General features: G+C 43.0%; 1 long non-coding RNA gene across 1 annotated transcript; it reads right to left on the reverse strand.

The window, feature by feature from the left end:
* Positions 1–14,614: 14,614 nt before the first annotated feature.
* Positions 14,615–17,916, reverse strand: LOC142663110 (uncharacterized). The gene is made up of 3 exons (XR_012851043.1): positions 17,818–17,916; positions 17,527–17,637; positions 14,615–14,665 (listed from the first exon to the last, which is right to left on the reverse strand). It is a non-coding gene; the product is annotated as an uncharacterized LOC142663110 (long non-coding RNA).
* Positions 17,917–23,170: the final 5,254 nt, after the last annotated feature.

A 23,170-nucleotide genomic window follows, 5' to 3' on the forward strand; every position in this document is an offset into this window, starting at 1 on the left:
GGCCGGTGCGAATCTGGTGCCCATCGCACAGCCTTTGATTTGGTTATAAAAACTGTGATTAAAATTAAATGTATTATGCTGAAGGATAAAATCAATACAGTTGATTAAAAATGAAACTTGGTTATCGGGAATTGAGGTGTTGGATGATAGATATGAGTTAATTACCTGTATACCTTTCTTATGTGGGATATTACTGTAGAGGGCAGCCACATCGGCTGTTAGAAAATGTATATGAGGAATGGTTGTGTCAATTTTAAGGTTAAATAAATCTTTAATAAGTTGGGTAGAGTCCTTTAGGTAAGATGGCAGGGTGAGCACGAACGGCTGAAGGTGCAGGTCCACAAAATGGGATAGGTTGCTGGTTAATGAGCCAATTCCCGAAATAATAGGGCGTCCAGGGGGGTCTATGAGTGTTTTGTGGATTTTGGGAAGATGATAAATGAAAGGTATGTTAGGGAAAGGTACATGTAGGAAACGTTTTTCTTTCTTCGTGAGTAGGCCTTCCTGAGCGGCTTTTTCTATCAGGGATGTGTATTGGCATATGTGAGTGGGAATGGGGTTTGATGTCAGTTTACAATAGAAGGTGTGGTCATTCAAAATTCTCATACTTTCCTCGAAATATTTGTCTCTATCCTGGATTACTATGCCCCCTCCCTTATCAGCAGGGCGAATAATGATGTCCCCGTTGTTTTGAAGGGATTTGATGGCTTTTCTTTCGAGTGTGGTCAGGTTGTCCCGGTGCGGATAGGGCTTCTCTAATGACCTAAATTCGTTGCTAACTAGAATTGAAAAGGTTTCTATAAGGGGCCCTTGGTGGTGGATAGGGTAAAATTCAGATTTTGAATGAACATCCACGGGGATGGCGTTTGTATTTGGATACGGTATATGTGGCTCTATGGTTCTGGCTATTGGTGTAGTGGGTTTCTGTAGGGCAAAGTGTCTGATTAGAGTCAGTTTCCTAATGAATCGATTAAGATCCATGAATAGTTCAAAGTCATTGGATGAGGATGTCGGGCAGAAGGACAGTCCTTTATTAAGTAGGTTTGTTTCATGAATATTTAGTGAATATGACGACAAGTTGAAAATTTTTATTGTTTTATCCGATTTTTCTTTGGGTTCAGTCTCGGGCAGTGGCTTAGTGTATTTTTTGCCTCCTCTCCGTCCTCTATATCTGTGTTTAGTTTTCTTTTTATTGAAATTTTCTGGATCTTCGGAAAGAAATTTGTGATGGTCTGTGCTTTGGGGCTCATGATGAATGGTAGAAGAATGTCGTTGCTGGTAACTGTAGGGGTTAAGGGGGGTCTGGTTATTTCTGAGGGGAGGCCTAAAAAAGAGGTTGCTGCATAGGTGATGTCTAATGAGGATGTAGCTAGGTCTATTATGGAATGGGTATCTATACGCTGTTGTGATGAGGTAATGCTCCTAGGCGGACTGTCCTGTGGGCCCAGGTAGGGGGACTGTGGGGTGCTGTGTACAGATAGTTGGAGTAAGGATGTCAAACTATCCTCAATGGAGTCGTTAAGTGGGGGGGAGGGCGAATTGAGTAGAGTTGGAACTTCCATTGGTTCGGGTAGGGAAAAAAAAAAAAAAAAAAAAGGTCACCCTTAAGTGTGCTGCCTACAGATTCCAGGAAATGAAAATTTCAGGTACATTTTCCACATAAATACCAGGGGCGTTGCTAGGGTCTTCAAAGTTCAGGGGCACAAGCCCCAAAACATGTTTACCCCCCACCACATCCGAATTTTTATATATATACACAGTAAGGTCCAGAATTATTTGGACAGTGACACAATCTTCATGATTTGGGTTCTGCATGCCACCACATTGGAATTGAAATGAAACAACTGAGATGCAATTGGACAAATTAACATTACCATAAATAAAAAGTGTTGTTTTTTCATACTTTGTAGGGAATCCTTTGCACGCAATGACTGCCTGAAGTCTGGAACCCATGGACATCACCACGCGCTGGGTTTCCTCCTTTGTGATGCTTTGCCCGGCCTTTACTGCAGCGTCTTCAGTTGTTGCTTGTTTGTGGGTCTTTCTGCCTTAAGTTTTGTCTTAAGCAGTGAAATGCAGCTCGATCTGGTTGAGATCTGGTGATGACTGGGCCATTGCAGAATATTCCACTTCTTGCCTTATAAACTCCTGGGTTGCTTTCGCAGTATGTTTTGGGTCATTGTCCATCTGTCCTGTGAAGTGATGTCCAAGCATTTGGTTGAATCTGAGCAGAAAGTAAATCCCTGAACACTTCAGAAGTCATCCGGCTGCTTCTGTCTTTAGTCACATCATCAATAAGCACTAGTGACCCAGTGTCTTTGGCAGCCATGAGTGCCCATGCCATCACACTGCCTCCACCATGCCATCACACTGCCCCCACCATGCCATCACACCGCCCCCACCATGTTTTACAGAGAATGTGGCGTGCTTTGGATCATGAGCCGTTCCAAGCCTTCCCCATACTTTGTTCCTCCATCATTCTGGCACAGGTTGATCTTAGTTTCATGCTGTTCCAGCACTGGGCGGCTTCTTTAGATGTTGTTTGGCAAAGTGTAAACTGGCCTTTCTATTTTTGAGGCTGATTAATGGTTAGCACCATGTGGTGAACCCTCTGTATTTGCTCTCATGAAATCTTATCTTTATGGTAGACTTAGATACTGATCCACCTACTTCCAGGCGAGTGTTCTTCACTTCGGTAGATGTTGTGAAGGGGTTTTTTCTTCACCATGGAAAGGATTTTGCGGTCATCTACCACTGTTGTCTTCCGTGGACGTCCAGGCCTTTTGGAGTTCACGAGATCACAGTGCGCTCTTTTTTTTCAAGAAAGTACCAAACTGTTGATTTGGCCACTACTAACATTTGTGCTTCTCTGACGGATTTCTTAATTTTTTTTCAGCCTTACGATGGTCTGTTTCACTTGCATTGAGAGCTCCATTGACCTCATGTTGTGGGTTCAGAGCAACAGCTTGTAAATGCCACACCTGGAATCAACTCCAGACCTTTTACCTGCTTAATTGATGATGGATTAACGAGGGAATAGCCCATGCAGCCCATTAAATAGCTTTTGAGATAATTGTGAAATTACTTTTGGTCCCTTGAAAAAGAGGCAGCTGCATATTAAAGAGCTGTAATTCCTAAACCCATCCTCAAGTTAGGATGTGAATACCCTCAAATCAAAGCTGAGAGTCTGCACTTTACCAAACATATTGCATATACAGTTATATAATCAACATGGGCTTAAACAGCTAAAATGACTAAACTTGTGTCACTGTCCAAATAATTCTGGACCTAACTATATATATATCGGAAACAGCATCTCTATAAGATTACGGACCATATAGCTACACCACTGCATAGAATTGGATAAATTGTCTTAGCAGACAGTATTAGACATGATACAGGGCCCCATCAGTCAGTATTACACATGATAGGCTTAGATACAGGGTCCCAGCAGTCCGTATCATACATGATAGGCTTAGATTCAGGGTCCCAGCAGTAAGTATCCTTGTACTTATCCTCAGTGGCAAATTTGGCATTTCTGGGACCCCAAGAAAAGTTTGGTCTGGGGGCTCTAATCAAAGACACCTGTAGAGAGTGTCCCACACAGTGCTCCCTGTATATAGTGTCACAACCTCTCTGTATGATGCCACACACAGTCCCCCTGTAGGTAGTGCCATACACCCCCTTTGTAAATAGTGCCACATAACCCCCTTGTAGATAGTGCCATACAGCGTGCCACATACCCCCCTTGGAGATAGTGGCATACAGCCCACTGTAGATAGTGCCACACCCCCCTTATAAATAGTGCCACACCCAGGGCCAGCCTTAGGGGCGTGGGACCTGTGCGAGTGCACAGGATGTTGCACAATCCCAGCATGTAGGGGGCGCAACTGGGCTCTGCCTCTGCTCTTTCCTCTGCTCCTCGTTACACACACGGAGGAAACAAGAGCCAAGGACCAAGAGCAGAAGAGGAAGCTCTGCCGACAGCCTGTCCTGCAAGAAGCCTGTCGGCAAGTAGAGATGGTAGGTGTCTATATGTGTCTATGTGTTTCTGTTTGTGTGTGTATATGTTCTAGTATGTGTGTGTGTGTATATGTGTCTATGTTACATTATCTGTACTCTGAGAGTTATCACTGTGTTATCTGTGGTGTTACATAGGACTGCAGGTAACAATACTACGTTATCTGTTCTCAGACAGTTATCACTGTGTTATCTGTGGTGTTACATAGGACTGCAGGTAACAATACTACGTTATCTGTTCTCAGAGAGTTATCACGGTGTTATCTTTGATATTACATAGGACTGCAGGTGACATCTTCTACCTTATCTGCACTGTGTATATACAGTGAAGGAAATAAGTATTTGATCCCTTGCTGATTTTGTAAGTTTGCCCAATGTCAAAGACATGAACAGTCTAGAATTTTTAGGCTAGGTTAATTTTACCAGTGAGGGATAGAGTATATAAAAAAAAAACAAAACAGAAAATCACATAGTCAAAATTATATATATTTATTTGCATTGTGCACAGAGAAATAAGTATTTGATCCCCTACCAACCATTAAGAGTTCAGCCTCCTCCAGACCAGTTACACGCTCCAAATCAACTTGGTGCCTGCATTAAAGACAGCTGCCTTAAATGGTCACCTGTATAAAAGACTCCTGTCCACAGACTCAATTAATCAGTCTGACTCTAACCTCTACAACATGGGCAAGACCAAAGAGCTTTCTAAGGATGTCAGGGACAAGATCATAGACCTGCACAAGGCTGGAATGGGATACAAAACCATAAGTAAGACGCTGGGTGAGAAGGAGACAACTGTTGGTGCAATAGTAAGAAAATGGAAGACATACAAAATGACTGTCAATCGACATCGATTTGGGGCTCCATGCAAAAGCTCACCTCGTGGGGTATCCTTGATCCTGAGGAAGGTGAGAGCTCAGCCGAAAACTACACGGGGGGAACTTGTTAATGATCTCAAGGCAGCTGGGACCACAGTCACCAAGAAAACCATTGGTAACACATTACGCCGTAATGGATTAAAATCCTGCAGTGCCCGCAAGGTCCCCCTGCTCAAGAAGGCACATGTACAGGCCCGTCTGAAGTTTGCAAATGAACATCTGGATGATTCTGAGAGTGATTGGGAGAAGGTGCTGTGGTCAGATGAGACTAAAATTGAGCTCTTTGGCATTAACTCTACTCGCCGTGTTTGGAGGAAGAGAAATGCTGCCTATGACCCAAAGAACACCGTCCCCACTGTCAAGCATGGAGGTGGAAACATTATGTTTTGGGGGTGTTTCTCTGCTAAGGGCACAGGACTACTTCACTGCATCAATGGGAGAATGGATGGAGCCATGTACCATCAAATCCTGAGTGACAACCTCCTTCCCTCCACCAGGACATTAAAAATGGCTCGTGGCTGGGTCTTCCAGCACGACAATGACCCAAAACATACAGCCAAGGCAACAAAGGAGTGGCTCAAAAAGAAGCACATTATGGTCATGGAGTGGCCTAGCCAGTCTCCAGACCTTAATCCCATCGAAAACTTATGGAGGGAGCTGAAGATCCGAGTTGCCAATCGACAGCCTCGAAATCTTAATGATTTACAGATGATCTGCAAAGAGGAGTGGGCCAAAATTCTATCTAACATCTGTGCAAACCTCATCATCAACTACAAAAAAATGTCTGACTGCTGTGCTTGCCAACAAGGGTTTTGCCACCAAGTATTAAGTCTTGTTTGCCAAAGGGATCAAATACTTATTTCTCTGTGCACAATGCAAATAAATATCTATAATTTTGACAATGTGATTTTTTTTTTTTTTTTTATATAATCTATCTCTCACTGGTAAAATTAACCTAGCCTAAAAATTCTAGACTGTTCATGTCTTTGACAGGGGGCAAACTTACAAAATCAGCAAGGGATAAAATACTTATTTCCTTCACTGTATGGGTATGTATGTGAATGTGTCTTTGTGCTTGTATATATGTGCCTTTAATGTATTTGGAAAAGTTCCTGTCAGTGTATTTATGTGACTGTGTGTATGTGTGTGTGTGTGTGTGTGTGTATGTCTAGATATTTTCCTTTATGTATGTATATATTTTAGAATGTATGCATATATATTTGCCTGTATGTCTGTAATGTCGGGGTAGGGAAACAGACAAGTGAGCCCTAATCTACCCGCCACTCAGTCCCTGCCTACTTGCAACGACCCGCCCTAGGCGACGGGGGACAACTGGGCGACGGTCCCCACACTCAATAGGTGCACGACAGACAAACAGACAAGGGTACAAAAAAGCCAGGGAAATGGGGAAGTTGCCCACGGGAACACCGTGAGCAACAAGCGAGGTGAACGAGCCGAGTCAAACCAGGAGATGAGCGAGGTACAAAAACGCAGAGCAGAAGAATGGTCAGTAAAGCCAAGGTCAATCACAAGCAGAGGATCAGTAGTTCAAGAAGCTGCAGCAGGGCAGGAAACCAACAGAGAAGAATCACAAGCAAAGGAGGAACAGGAAAGGCAGGTATAAATAGACAGAGGGCGGGAGCTAGCTCCGTCTGGCCAGGCTGTGATAGGCTCTCCCACTCCTAAGCCTGCCATCCTGGGTGGTGGAAGATGGAGTCAGTCTCACAGACATAGAAGCAGGTGCAGACTGATTACCTATGGGCGTCGACACAGAAGTTGTGTCTGGCAGATCCTTTACAATGTCTAAATATCTCCCTCTATGTATGTACAGTATTTATGTTCCAGTATGTGCGTGACTATATATTTGGTTAAATTTTGTTATGTGGATGGCTGCAATAGAGAATCCTGCACAGGCCGCCATCCAACCTAAGGCCGGCCCTGGTCACACCCACCCAGTAGATAGTGCCACACACCCCCGTAGATAGTGCCACACTCCCCTAGTAGATAGTGCCACACTTCCCTAGTAGATAGTGCCACACCACCCCTTGTAGATAGTGCCACATGCACCCCCTCTTCTTGTAGATAGTGCCACACAGCTCCCCTGTATATACTGCCCCCAGACAAATATAAAATTACTTATACTCACCTAGCCCCATTCCCGCGGTGAACGGAGCTCCACAGCCTCCTCTGTTCTGCAGCCTACGAGACATCGAGACGGGATCCTTGGCCGGCGCGATCCAGTGACGTCATTGTGCCGGCATGTGCAGGGATTGTGTCCTAGAGCCTTATAGGATTCAGGCCTAACGTGGCTTGTAGCCTAGTGAATGTCAGAGCAAGAAATGGATAATTTTCTGCTCTGCCATAGTATTCAATTGTAACTGGGTCCTGAGGACGCAGATACAATTGAATGTGGCAGTCGCCTGGGGATCCGGGGCTTAGGCCTCAGACACCCGGTGCGAGCGATGCCACTGATATATACATACATGTACATGTACATAGATACACGTACAATAATATACCTAAACCTGTACCTACAAGAAAAAAATATTGCAGCACTCCAGCAAGGTCCAGTAAGAAAATCTGTGGTTTTATTTTCCCATGTTTAGAGCCAAGCGACGTTTCAGTTCCACCATGGAACTTATTTCAAGCTTGAAAAAAGTTCCATGGTGGAACTGAAACATCGCTTGGCTCTAAACATGGGCAAATAATACCACAGATTTTCTTACTGTACCTTGCTGGAGTGCTGCAATATTTTTTTCTTGTAGGTACAGGTTTAGGTATATTATTGTACGTGTATCTATGTACATGTACATGTATGTATATATCAGTGGCATCGCTCGCACCGGGTGTCTGAGGCCTAAGCCTCAGATTTTTGCCCCGGATCCCCAGGCGACTGCCACATTCAATTGTATCTGCGTCCTCAGGACCCAGTTACAATTGAATACTATGGCAGAGCAGAAAATTATCTTACTGGACCTTGATGGAGTGCTGCAATATTTTTTCTTGTCTGGTATTTTGAGCTGTGGATTAAGCTGTAGTTGCTTTGCACCCACCACATTATTACACGAGTGCTGCTTCATTTAAATATAATTGTTTTTCTTTAAATGAACTATATTGTAATGTCCGTGGCTGCGGGCTGTCAGGGGGAGGTTGGAGATGACAGCCCGCACAACTCGTTTCCTGTGTCCCTCCTGAAGCCTGTTGTAATGTCCGTGGCTGCGGGCTGTCAGCTCCAACCTCCCCCTGGCAAGCGCTGGCCCCAGCCTCCTCCTCAGGAGACGCCAGCGCTCACGTCCACTCACCTCTGCCGGATCCCTTGTGCCTGCTCTTAAAGGGGCAGCGCGCGCAACGGACCTCATGGACAAATTTTGACCCGTGAGTACCCTGGACTATAAGAGGGGTCCAGCCCCCTAGTTCCATGCCTGAGCATTGTTGTGTTCCCTATAGTTTGTCTATGCAAATGGTCCCCTAGTGTTTCCTGCTCCCAGTGTTTCCTGTTCCTGTAACCTGTATCCTGATTTAGTGCCGTGCTTAGCTGTAGTCGTGCTGTGCTGGATACCATGCCTGTCCTGCTTCTCCACGCCTGACGTCTACCTGCTGCCTACACCGCGTTCCAAATTATTATGCAAATGTTATTTTTCGCTGATTTTCCTAAATAGTCCATGCAAATGACAGTCAGTATAATCTTCAAGCCATCAACCGTTGGAGTATAATGCAAATTTTATTGAACAAATCTCCTAATGATAACAGATAATTTTTTTAGAAGTAAAAAACTCAAAATACATTGTTTCACATTATTATGGACAACAGAGATCAAAACATTTTAAAGGTTGTAAAGATAACTAAAATGGTAATTTGTTGAATTTGCAGCATCAGGAGGTCATATTTACAGAAATCAAAAGCGCTTTCAATCAAAAAAAACTTAGCAGGCCAAGTTACATGTTAACATAGGACTCCTACTCTGATATCACCTTCACAATTCTTGCATCCATTGAATTTGTGAGTATTTGGACAGTTTCTGCTTGAATATCTTTGCAGGATGTCAGAATAGCCTCCCAGAGCTTCTGTTTTGATGTGAACTGCCTCCCACCCTCATAGATATTTTGCTTGAGGATGCTCCAAAGGTTCTCAATAGGGTTGAGGTCAGAGGAACATGGGGGCCACACCCTGAGTTTCTCTCCTTTTATGCCCATAGCAGCCAATGACACAGAGGTATTCTTTGCAGCATGAGATGGTGCATTGTCATGCATGAAGATAATTTTGCTACGGAAGGCACGGTTCTTCTTTTTGTACCACGGAAAAAAGTGGTCCGTCATAAACTCTACGTACTTTTCAGAGGTCATTTTCACACCATCAGGGACCCTAAAGGGGCCTACCAGCTCTCTCCCCATGATTCCAGCCCAAAATATGACTCTGTTACCTCCTTGCTGACGTCGCAGCCTTGTTGGGACATGGTGGCCATTCACCAACCATCCACTACTCCATCCATCTGGAACATCCAGGGTTGCACGGCACTCATCAGTAAACAACACGGTTTGAAAATTAGTCTTCATGTATTTCTGAGCCCACTGCAAACGTTTCTGCTTGTGAGCATTGTTTAGGGGTGGCCGAATAATAGCTTTATGCACACTTGCAAACCTCTGGAGGATCCTACACCTTGAGGTTTGTGGGACTCCAGAGGCACCAGCGGCTTCAAATACCTGTTTGCTGCTTTGCAATGGAATTTTAGCAGCTGCTCTCTTAATCCTATTAATTTGTCTGCCAGAAACCTTCTTCGTTATGCCTTTATCTGAACGAACCCGTCTGTGCTCTGAATCAGCCACAAATCTTTTCACAGTACGATGATCACGCTCAAGTTTTCTTGAAATATCCAATGTTTTCATATCTTGTCCAAGGTATTGCACTATTTCACGCTTTTCGGCAGCAGAGAGATCCTTTTTCTTTCCCATATTGCTTGAAACCTGTGGCTGCTTAATAATGTGGAACGTCCTTCTTAAGTAGTTTTCCTTTGATTGGGCACACCTGGCAAACTAATTATCACAGGTGTCTGAAATTGATTACAATGATCCAAAGAGCCCTAAGACACAATACCATCCATGAGTTTAATTGAAAAACTAATAATTAAATGTTTATGACACTTAAATCCAATGTGCATAATAATTTGGAACACGGTGTAGTTCCTGCCAAGCTACTATCCGTGCTGCCACAGGTACCCTATATAACTATAGACTCTGACCTGCGTCCTGTTGGCCAGCTGCCTTACCGCCAAGGCGGTACGGCCCAGTGGGTCCACAGACCCTTCATGACATATATGACCTGACTGAAGAGACCAGTCCTGCATCACTAGATTAGAGGATGGCACAGGAACGCCAACAACAAGGTGAATGACCTGTAATAACTCCTAGCACAGGGACTCCTTTTGTATCTGAAGTATTCCCCACACTAGGTTAATTTAGTAGCGCACGCACCAAATTATGGCGCACCTCGGGTTATCCTGCGCCTCTTACAAGCCCCAGTAAACTAAGCAGCGACAGCTCAAAGCTGTCATCAATGAGTTTACATCACATGTTGCCCGGTTACAGTTATTAGAATTCGGCACCGGGTGGAAGTAAAATGTTACCCAATTCATGAATTACTGGGAGCCAAACGTGATCACCAGGACTGGGTTTATTCCAGCCATAAGGGCAGAGTTCCCCAACCTTTTTTTTAGCTCGTGAGGATGGCCGGATAAAAGGGTGGGCATCCGGGGCCACCATCACGAAATCAGAAGAAGGGGGCCTCCACCAGTTGTGGCGTATTATATTTAGGGGCATAGTGTGGGTCACCATGAGAATTTTATCTTAGTTTATAAGTGTGGAAATGTTGGAAAAGTGAGGAGCCGAAGACATCTGAGTGGCAAACTCTGCAGAAATGGGTTATGGCAGGGAGAAGTCATTATGGAGGTCTGGACCAGGTGGAGAAGAAAAGAGAAAAAGAACGACTAGACTTCACCTGTGAGTCACTAAATGTAATTGTTTATTTTCCCTCTGACTGATCAGTACTGTAGTCACTTTATGATCTGCAGCGAGACTATGGATTGTAGCATTCTTTTTTGTGAAACAGCAACTCCTTACCATTGCCCAGGCCATACTGGGAGCTGTAGTTTTTTACGCCATACAAACTTATATGGCAGGTGTTAAACTGAGTTTGCAAATGATCTCTGTACTGAGCTGTATTTCTGCTGGTATTACATATATGTACTGAGCTTTGTTCTGGTGCTGTACATATGTACTTGGCTTGGTTTTGTATATATGTACTGAGCTTGGTTCTGGTGCTGTATTTATGTAGTGAGCTTTGCTGTAGTGCCGTATTTATGTACTGAGCTTGGTTCTGATGCTTTATATATGTACTGAGCTTGGTTCCTTTGCTGTATATATATGAGCTTGGTCTGTATATATGTACTGAGATGTGTTCTGGTCCTGTATTTATGTACTAAGCTTTGTTCTGGTGCTGTATTTATGTACTGAGCTTTGTTCTGGTGCTGTATATATGTGATCAAGTTTGTTCTGTTGCTGTATATATGTACTGAGCTTTGTTCTGGTGCTGTATATATGTACTGAGCTTGGTTCTGGTGCTTTATATATGTGATCAACTTTGTTCTGGTGCCATATATATGTGTACTGAACTTGGTTCTGGTGCCTTATGTATGTACGGAGCTTTGTTCTGGTGCTGTATATATGTACTGAGCTTGGTTCTGGTTCTCTATATATGTACTGATCATGGTTCTGATGCTGTTTATAAGTTATAAGCTTTGTTCTGGTTCTGTATATGTGTACTGAGCTTTGTTCTGGTGCTGTACATGTCTACTGAGCTCGGTTCTGGTGCTGGACATGTGTACTGAGCTTGGTTCTTGTGTTGTATATATGTACTGAGCTCAGTTCGGGAAATGTATTCTGTGAGTTGTGTTGTGAATTGAAACAACCATGTTTTACTTGCTTTGATGTGTGCAAGGAAGTGGAACATAATATACATACGCAATGAGACATAGATTTGTTTATTGGGCACTGCTGCAATTTTAGCCTCAAGGAATCCTTATATTGCTGCCACTCCTCTCCATCATCATGAAGCAGCGGCTAACCCCACATCTGCCGTCACAAAGCCAGGCCTGGACCACCCAGCATCAGGACGTTCACATTGTGTGCGACAGCCGTGGTGCACACAAGGTCCTGAGTTCTGTCACTGGTAAGTGTCAGGGCGTGCTTTGTGGAGATAACGGTGTTCATCATTGTGAACGCTGCTTTTGTTTCCACCACCCTCCCTGTCCTGTGCCGTTCTTTGCCTTCTTCAGTCACAGACAGTTAGTGATAGTGTGTGTGTTATGTAGACCTCCTCTTGCCTCTCTACTGCAAGCAGCCAGCTAACAGAGGCTGCGACATGGTGTCCAACAGTGACTCTTCTCTCCACTGTCTCAGAGTCCAGCGCCTGCTATTCCAGGCACTGTCAAGTAAGCCAATATTTGCTGCACGTTAGCTTTGTATACTGATTTAGGGGGCCCCACTAGGGTCTGATATACTGTAATATATATTAAGTCATTTACTACTATACAGATAGGGTCTGATATGACCAGGGCTGACATGACTTATGTAGAACCTGATATAATCATCCCGTACAGTAGTCATATCAGCACCTACAGAAGCCATATCAGCCCCTACACAAGTCATAGGCACTTACAAAGGTTATATCAGCCACTGATATAACCTATGTAGGAATTTTTCACTTCTGTAGGGGCTGATCTAAGCTTTGTAGGGGCTGATCATATTAGCTTTGCGGGGCAGAAAGGGGGTATTTTTACTGGGGGGCATTATTAATTTATAGAGGGCACAAAGGGGGCATTATTACTTTATTGGGGGCGCAACAGTAGGCCTTATTACTATGTAGAGGCACAAAAGGGCCATTATTGATGTGTAGGAGCACAAAGGGTGGGAACTACTAAGTGCGGTACAGAATATTACATTTTTACTGTCTGGTGCACTATTATTTTATATAACTTATTCAGGGGTCTAGTCTCGGGTTTGAATTGATTTAAGTGGTCTGTTCTGGGATCTGAATGTATTTATATTACTAGGCGGGAATGGCCACAGAAGTTTAAAGCCAAAGACATCTTGGCAGGAAACTCTGTAGTTGTCAGGAAAAGTCGTCATGTCGGTCTGGGCTGGAGGGAGAAGAAAATAAGTCACCTGTTAGTCACTGGATTTATAGAGGATCTGTCACCTCTCCTGACATGTCTGTTATAGTAAATTATTGTATTCCACATGAGATGATAATTCTGGAGCATCTTAAAGCTATGTTCACATGGGGTATTTTGCCGAGTTTTTTGACGCGTCGCAAAACTCGGCAAAAACGGCCCGAGAACGCCTCCCATTGATTTCAATGGGAGGCGTCGGCGTCTTTTTCCCGCGAGCAGTAAAACGGCCTCGCGGGAAAAAGAAGCGACATGCCCTATCTTCGGGCGCTTCCGCCTCTGACCTCCCATTGACTTCAATGGGAGGCAGGAGAAAGGGTATTTCTCGCCGTTTTATGCCCGCGACGCTCAATGGCCGCGGGCGAAAAACGCCGATAATCGCCGCGAAAATCGGCGTGCAGGGAGAGGAATATCTGCCTCAAAGTTCCAAACGGAATTTTGAGGCAGATATTCCTCCCCCAAAATACTCCGTGTGAACATAGCCTTAAACTCTTTGTTGTGCCATTCCTCTGTTACTTCTCCTGCTAATGTATGAATAAAGCCTGGCATACCTGGAGACTTTTTGTAACACAACTAACTGATTTTAACTGTAGAACTACAGCGGCAGTACTAAGCAATATATTTAGTTGCATGAAATCATGTAGCCTGCAGCTGTCACTCAATAGTTAAAATCAATCAGTAGCGCTACAAAAATGTATTCCTACATAGTCTGATATCGTCAGCGATGATTGTACACTGTCAGAGTGTATAGGGACATAGCTCTTTGACATGGAGAATGGTAACAGTCCGTTGTCAATTTGTTTATACACTTTCAGGAGTATTAACAGAGGAGAAAAGGCACAATACAGAGTTCTAAGAAAAGATGCTCCAGAATTGTTACTTCATGGGGAATACACATATTTTCTTAAACAGGTCCAGAGAGCTGATAGGTCCTTTTTAATTATATATCCTTCTTGTGACCGAGTTTGATCGGTATTGTATTCTCTTGTCTGGTCTGGAGCGTGATAAAACTCTGCCGACTGCCGCTATATGGTCATTGTATGGCGGTATTATTGGTTATATTGCTGCTTGTAAAGTAATAGCATGCTGTTGTCAATGACTGAAAAAGCGATGCCTGTCCTTGATCGTATGGTTAGTTTTTTTTTATATTACAATATTATTTTCCTTCTTTTGTTAATGTTGTGGTTTACATATTTAAGGGAGATCTAAGGGGTTTGGCAAAGCAAACCTATCTGCAGTGCGCCTCCATTTATCCACAGTATTGGAAAAGGGTAGTGTATTATATGTGGGCTGCTGGGGTTTGTGTGCCAAGGCTACTTTTTAGTCTCCGTCCGGCCCTGCTTATATGTATCCACCTCGATTTCATCCCTTCCTGTTAAAGTAAGTGCCCTAGTCAATCGTTGGTGACACCCTATCAAGCTTAGTAGATCTCTTTATGGGACTTGCACGACACAATTTTTGCAGTGTACCTCGTTGTTTGATCATTGCCACATACCATTGTCAAAAACACCTCTTCTTGAAGACCACCAAAGACCATTCTTAACACCTGCGATAAAAATGGAGATTTAAATACAGTCAACAGCCTAAAAGTCTGACAGTCCCAGACACTAGTCAAATATTTGGATGTCCCAGACCATGTCTGGCTTTACACACTAAGATTTTTTGCAATGATCGATGCAATTGTTCTCAAATTATCATATATACGATAATGTAGCAAGTTTTTACTTAGTGATTTTTTTGATTAACGCCATTCAGATGCATTCATTTTATCGCTTGTATTACACCTGCAAGACCAAGGCTGTCAGTGGTTCAAGTGAACTGAACCAAATTTGGTTCAGTAAAACTACGGGAGATTTGGTGGCGGTACTTGGGGCGTAAGACTAGGGATACACGGGAACCTTGGCCGTGACACAGATTGCATCGACATCTGTCGCACTGTCTGTATCGCAAGTAATGGAAGTGAATGTGCCCTGCAAGTCACCACAATAAATTCTGACCCGCTAGATTTCTTGCAACTGTTGTGTCGTGGTAACCTGCGGGTCACATTCATGACTTGCGATGCAGGCATCGTAACACAGCGATCTTTGGCCGTATGACCTGTGTTACGACCAAAGTCTTAAACCTAGGAATTTATTTGTCCTATGTAAGAAATAATAAAAAGGTTATGGCTATTGAATAGGTTAGCACTCAGATAAAAAAAAATGTTGTATGTCTCCAGTAGATACCATCTAGCCTTCGTTTTACAATTCATAAAGTTTACCAATTCCGAGCAAGTATTGATCATTCCTATCCACAAACGCTTACCAGCGCCAATGGATTCTTTACCATACGGGTTTCTTAGGCATATGCCCAGGGCAGATTTCCTCTTTAAGTTTCCTATTTGCTTTTACTAAACACTTGATGTTCTTTATAAATTTAACATTGTAGGATTGTTGGGTCGTAGGACAAATCAATTTGTAGACACCATTACTAAAGTAGGACGTAATGAAGACATCTCATTTTAGCATGTTTACCACTGGGTACACTGGCATATTAGATATACTAGAAGCATGAGTGGGGATATATATATATATATATATATATATATATATATATACTACCGTGCAAAAGTTTAGGGTCACCTAGAAATTTCCTTATTTTTGCAAGAAAAGCACAGTTTTTTTCAATGAAGATAACAATAAATTCATCAGAAATACACTCTATACATTGTTAATGTGCTAAATGACTATTCTAGCTGCAAACATCTGGTTTTTAATTCAATATCTACATAGGTGTATAGAGGCCCATTTCCAGCAACCATCACTCGAGTGTTCTAATGGTACATTGTGTTTGCTAACTATGTTAGAAGGCTAATGGATGATTAGAAAACACGTGAAAACCCTTGTGCAATTATGTTAGCACCGCTGTAAACAGTTTTGCTGTTTAGAGGAGCTATAAAACTGACCTTCCTTTGAGCTAGTTGAGAATCTGGAGCATTACATTTGTGGGTTCGATTAAACTCTCAAAATGGCTAGAAAAAGAGAGCTTTCATGTGAAACTCGACAGTCTATTCTTTTTCTTAGAAATGAAGGCTATTCCATGCGAGAAATTGCCAAGAAACTGAAGATTTTCTACAACGGTGTTTACTACTCCCTTCAGAGGACAGCACAAACAGGCTCTAACCAAAGTAGAAAGAGAAGTGGGAGGCCCCACTGCACAACTGAGCAACAAGACAAGTACATTAGAGTCTCTAGTTTGAGAAATAGATGCCTCACAGGTCCTCAACTGGCAGCTTCATTAAATAGTACCCGCAAAACGCCAGTGTCAATGTTTACAGTGAAGAGGCGACTCCGGGATGCTGGCCTTCAGGGCAGAGTGGCAAAGAAAAAGCCATATCTGAGACTGGCTAATAAAAGGAAAAGATGAATATGGGCAAAGGCACACAGACATTGGACAGAGGAAGATTGGAAAAAAGTGTTATGGACAGACGAATCGAAGTTTGAGGTGTTTGGATCACACAGAAGAACATTTGTGAGACGCAGAACAACTGAAAAGATGCTGGAAAAGTGCCTGACGCCATCTGTCAAGCATGGTGGAGGTAATGTGATGGTCTGGGGTTGCTTTGGTGCTGGTAAAGTGGGAGATTTGTACAGGGTAAAAGGGATTTTGAATAAGGAAGGCTATCACTCCATTTTGCAATGCCATGCCATACCCTGTGGACAGCGCTTGATTGGAGCCAATTTCATCCTACAACAGGACAATGACCCAAAGCACACCTCCTCCAAATTATGCAAGAACTATTTAGGGAAGAAGCAGGCAGCTGGTATTCTATCTGTAATGGAGTGGCCAGTGCAGTCACCAGATCTCAACCCCATAGAGCTGTTGTGGGAGCAGCTTGACTGTATGGTACGCAAGAAGTGCCCATCAAGCCAATCCAACTTGTGGGAGGGCCTTCTGGAAGCATGGGGTGAAATTGCTCCCGATTACCTCAGCAAATTAACAGATAGAATGGCAAAGGTCTGCAATGCTGTAATTGCTGCAAATGGACCAAAGCAAAGTTTGAAGGAGAAAATTATTATTTCAAATAAAAATCATTATTTCTAACCTTGTCAATGCCTTGACTATATTTTCTAGTCATTTTGCAACTCATTTGATAAATATAAGTGTGAGTTTTCATGGAAAACACTAAATTGTCTGGGTGACCCCAAACTTTTGAACGGTAGTGTATATATTAAAGCAATATAGTTCTCTTTATATATATATATATATATATATATATATATATATATATATATATATATATATATACATATATATATATATATATATATATACATATACATACATACATAGATATATATAAATTTTTATAGAAGCAAGCACTTGATAATTTGCTTGTTTTTTTAAATAAATAATGAAGAAACTCACCGACCCACTGGAACTTCATGCAGCACCCAACAATGCAGACACACAATAGGGCAAATCCAAGGCACAGTGCCACCACAAGATGGAGATAGGAATTGCTTGAGTGGGTAGTGACTAAATAAATAGATGAAAGTCAACTTGTGATGTACAGATGGCACGAGTTTAAAACAGCAAAAGCTGAAGGTATTTAATGGTATAAAAGATTGTGGCTAAAAACGAAACATTAAAGAAAAAAAAAAAGTAGAGGACTGCGCCTGTAAACTGATGAATCCATTAACACGCTGTGAATCATACCTGGTGTATTGCAAAAGATCCATTGTCCATCTTTGTCATAGTTTGGGGTTGTTGAGCACCATAGCTGGTTATCAGATCTACCCACTTTGGTGCAGGAGGTGAATTGATTGTCATCAAAAATGAAAGGGAAATTGCACCGTGCAATTATGGGACTACCCTCAGCACCTAGAAAGAAACATCATCAAGTCTTGATGTGGAGGCTCCATCAATATAACATGTTCCATATACCACAAACGTATCAGAAAGTGTCCAGGCACGGTTATCTACATCATTGCTTCTCAATCTTTTTCTAGTGGGATCTCACCAACCAGAACATGATGATGCCTGGGCCTCACCACTGGTCGTACTCCATGGAAAAAATTACCTCAATGTATCTCATAATTTTTCTCCTGAACCCAGAACATTAAAAAAAGGACAAAAGGAGATCCGTTATTTGGCGAAACCAGAGATTTGTGCAGCCAGGGATAGACATTTGCAGCATACAATTACTTCTGCCTCACCAACAACTATGGGGCACCTACTCAGTGTCGGAGTAGCCTGGGTTTGGGAGAGCTAAAGGTACCCTAAGAATCCAGCCTCGGAGTGCAAATCAGATAACGATGCATCGGAGAGAAGACATGGAAGTATGTGTAATACTTTTCTGCTGCTTAAGTTTTCTACCACAGCTTTATTTTGTTGGTAGATTATCTTCGATATTTCTATAGACCAATAATACGTGCTTAATATGCCCAAATGGGAAATAAAATGTCTCAGTTACCCAAAGTGGTGCAAAACATCCAATGAGAATCCTGGTCATAGTCCGAAGTCTTAGAACACCAATAGGCATGATCCATCCGACTGTTTGGAATGCAAGAGTAATATAAGCGATGGAGATAGCTGAATGGAAACACACAATGTGGAGATGTCACATTAAGACCTAAGAAAAGAAAGGCAATTACTGAAAACTATTTCTATCATCTTTCATGTTATATGTGGTACTAGGCCGTGTAAAACATGTCCTCACCTTCCGACAGCTGCACCGTTACAACTGAAAGAAAAAAGTTAAAGACTTAAATGAATTTACATTTTCTCATCTTATGGTTCACCCTTAGTGACATTCGGCATAAATTTATTGTGGTTGTGCGTTACCCCAATATGGCGTGGGCAGTCTGTTTCAAATAGCATACACCTGCCTGAAATGTTTTGGTTCCTTAAAGCCAAAAATGTCCGGGTCTTTAAAGGGGTTGTCGAGAAATGGGGCAGTTTTTCATACTGATGACCTATCCACAGGACCTACCCACAGCACCAATCAGCTGTTCCGGCTGTCTCTGGGCACCGGATTGTTATGCAGCGGTTGTTGCTGGAAGCAGATGGCTCCGTACACTATATAGCAGCCGTGCTGGGGTACTGCAGATATGAGGCTTTTCACGGCCACTGTTCTGTGGCTGGAGTCATCTACTTCTGGCACTGACTGCTGCATAGCATCCCGTGCCTGGAAGCAGCATGAAGAGCTGATCAGTGCGGCATCCGGGTGTCGGACCACCACCGATCATACACTGATGACCTATCCTGTAGTTAGTTCATCAGTATGAAAAACCGGCCCCTGCCTGGACAACCACTTTAAGGAGTCAAACTATACTTGGTTTCTCATTCTATACTATTATTTGCATGGCATTTTTTTTCCTTACTAAAAAATATTTGACCCTTTTGCCAACTCATAAACATGACAGGCCACAATGTGAAGATCATGGGTTTATCTAATTATTATCATAACAAACTTATAGAATAAGTAATCAGTTAGTTATGCCTCGTTCCATCTACCACCATCTTAAAAGTAACCTAAAGAACTTGTAGCTTCAGTAAAGACAAGAAATCAAAATGATAGAAAACACACAAAAACTTACCAATCAGGGCAAACAAGGTGCTCCTTATAAGCTGCATCTTTAATAATAGACACGTCCTTCTAGAAGGAACCCGGATATCTTATAGACTTAAGGGGCCAGAAAGAAGTCACTTGTCACCCACCAGCCAATCCCATTCATTATTAGGCTCCATTCTCTTATCACAGACAAGCAGAAGGAACTCACATTACCCCAAGTAGGATATTGAGGTTTTTAGATATAACAATAATATGTTTATGAATAGTTCTGCATTAACTTATATTGAAGTTTTGTTTTTGGGTTTTTTCAACTACATTATAGGTTTTTTTCTATTGATTAGTATAGTGGTGGAGTAGTAGAATTAAGATTCACATATTCTAATAGTGCGACATTAAGCATATATAAAATAACAAAAATGAAGCAACTTTCCTTAGTTTTGCCCATATCCTACTATTTTGAGTACACAGCTCCTATACAGACCTATGTGTCTTCTTGGTTAGAGACTACAAACCCATTGTGTAGTCTAATCCTTCATCCATGTATTACTTTTGTCCATCTGGTGCCTCCATTTGTCAGTAGCCATGGAGGCATATAAGTGCATAGAAACTGTATACACATAACGGTAGGAGATTTTTAATTAAGACCATTTTTTTTGCATTAAAGGGTCGGAGGGATGCAAAAAAAAATAAAAGAGCTATTACTCACCTCACAGATCTACGTCGTTACAGCGCCGCTGCTCCGTTCCTCCCCGCCGCTCTTTATTAACATAGCTGCAGCGATGACGTGCCCGTATACCCATGTGATCGCTGCAGCCAAGCACTAGTCTCAGAAATCCTGTGCCATATACCCACTGAGGCCTGTGATTGGCTGCAGCGATCATGTGGGTACACAAGCACATCATCGCTGCAGCTATATCAATACACAGCGGCGGGAAGGACCGGAAGATGCGGCGATGGAACGACGGGGATCTGTGAGGTGAGAAATTAGCCTTTTTTTTTTTTTGCATCCCTCCTACTGTGGCCAATTTTTTAAATAACTCAGAAAACCCCTTTGTCACGCCTGTGGGGTATGTGGACCCACTAGCTCGCTCCGCCGTAGCAGAGAAGTAGCTGGCCAGTCAATAACAGTCTCCCGGATAAGAGTACCTGGAAGTAGCAGACACGTGGCTCAGATGCCACTGGACGCGGCAGACGACACCAGATGTGGCAGACGACACCAGATGTGGCAGATGACACCAGACGTGGCAGATGAAGCACACACGACTCCAACAATAGGCTTAGGCTCAGGAACACACACAGCAACAGGATACGGGAACACTGGGAGAAGGATACAACTAAGGGACAATTTGCATAGCCAAACACAGGAATACAAAAAACGCTCAGGAAAGGAGGGAAAAGGCAGGGTCCTTTAAATAGAGCAGGATACAAAGGGATTGGCTAGGGAACTTTTCGTTTGGTGCGCGCGCTGGCCCCTCAAGGCAACCTACGGGCGGCAGTGGGGGAACTGCAGCCGCGTATGCTGGCATCTCCGGGAGGAGAGACGCCGGCAGGAAGAGTGTGTCCCAAAGGTCGCGGCTGCCAGTGGTAAGTAGGTTGTGCTGGCGGACCGCGGTACCCACAACAGTAACCCCCCCTTACGCCAGACTCTTCTAAGGTCCGGAGCGTAGGAGGAACTTTTTCATGAGAATTGGGGCCTTCATGTTCTCCTCTGGCTCCCAGCACGTCTCCTCAGGACCAAACCCTTTCCAGTCCACCAGATAGAAAGTCTTTCCTTCTACCCTCTTGTAGTCCAGAATCTCCTTCACCTCAAAGATGTTAGAAGAACCACTGGGTGCAACTGCAGAACGAGATTTACTGTAGCGGTTCAGGACCACAGGTTTCAGGAGGGACACAGGAAACGAGTTGGGGATTCTGAGGGTAGGAGGCAGCCGAAGCTCATAGGATACAGGGTTTATTTGTAGCAGGACTTCGAAAGATTTGGGGAAACTGGGAGTAAATTTGTAAGAGGGAATTATTAAACTAATATTTATGGAAGATAGCCAGACTTTGGTTCCAGGAGGAAACTGAGGAGGTTCTCTTCTCTTCCTATCAGCATTCCTCTTCATGCTGTCGACCACCTGTAGGATAGAGGACCTGGTTTGCTGCCAGATATGAAGAAAGTCTCAAAATGCAGAGTTAGCTGTGGGTACTTGAGACATAGCAGGCAGTGCAGGAGGAACACGTGAATGTTGGCTGTATACGATGAAGAATGGAGTAGAGGCAGTAGATTCACTTGTGTGTTTGTTGTAGAAGAACTCGGCCCAAGGAAGAAGCTGCACCCAGTTGTCATTCTGAACAGAAATGCAATGACGAAGGTATTTCTCTAATATTTGGTTAATTCTCTCGACTTGGCCATTAGACTGAGGATGATAGGCAGAGGAAAAGTCCAATTTTACATCAAAGAGTTTACAGAGGGCTCTCCAGAATTTCGAAGTAAATAGTACCTCCCGATCTGACACAATATGAAGAGGCAGTCCGTGCAGACGGAAGTTATGCTGTATGAAGAAAATTGCCAGACAAGGAGCAGAGGGAAGACCTGTTAGTGGGATGAATTTGCTGAGCTACGCTGTTTTCATAACTGCCCTAAAAGTAAATGGGAGTTAAGGAAACAGGATAGCCCGCTGTGTTACTCTGTTTCCGCAGCTCCAGAAACAGAGTAGCTCGCTGTGCTATGCTGTTTCCGCAACGCTAATTTGCTTCTATGGGAGTTACGGAAACAGTGTTTTCGTAACTCCCGACCACCTAATCAGGAAGTGTTCGGGAAGCAGCAGGTGCCCAGCAAGGTAGAACTGGGTTTAGGGGGCCCCGTTCTAAAGATAGGTGCGGGTCCCAGAGCTGACCAAAGGAGGCAATTTCTGACAAAGAGGGAAATACCAGGTATTAGAGCCCCAGACCATAATGGTATATCCAAGAATGTTTTGTTTAATCAATTATTACAAAGCCAACGTGTTAATTTTTTTTTTAGTGCAATTCAATCACTCGAACGGGTGTCAAATCGGCCAATAAAACAGCCGTTTTTCACGGCTCATTTGCACCCGTGCGGGACCCAATTTCACAGATCCCTCATAGACTTGAATCTATTGATTGATCTGGGAAAACGGGCAAAAATTGGACATGTCCCATTTTTTCACTGGCCGTTCACACGATCCCTAGAAAAAATGGCCGTGTGAATAGCCCCATAGTAGTACATTCATCCTGTGACGGCCGTTAAATAAATATTGTCCTGATGATCCCGTTAGTGTGAATAATGTATATATATTGTTTGAATGAAATTCCACTATTGATATGTCACACATATGTTCAAAAATAAAAACTTTTATATGGGGCGTTCTTACTTTATAACATTACTGTAAATATCTTAATGTTATTTGAATGACACATCACCCAACAGAGAAGAATCAATTATTTAATTATTTCTTAAATATGTAATAAATTATATTTTAAAAATACAGACAC

This window comes from Rhinoderma darwinii, chromosome 11 (assembly GCF_050947455.1).
Source record: "Rhinoderma darwinii isolate aRhiDar2 chromosome 11, aRhiDar2.hap1, whole genome shotgun sequence".
NCBI classification, from domain to species: domain Eukaryota; kingdom Metazoa; phylum Chordata; class Amphibia; order Anura; family Rhinodermatidae; genus Rhinoderma; species Rhinoderma darwinii.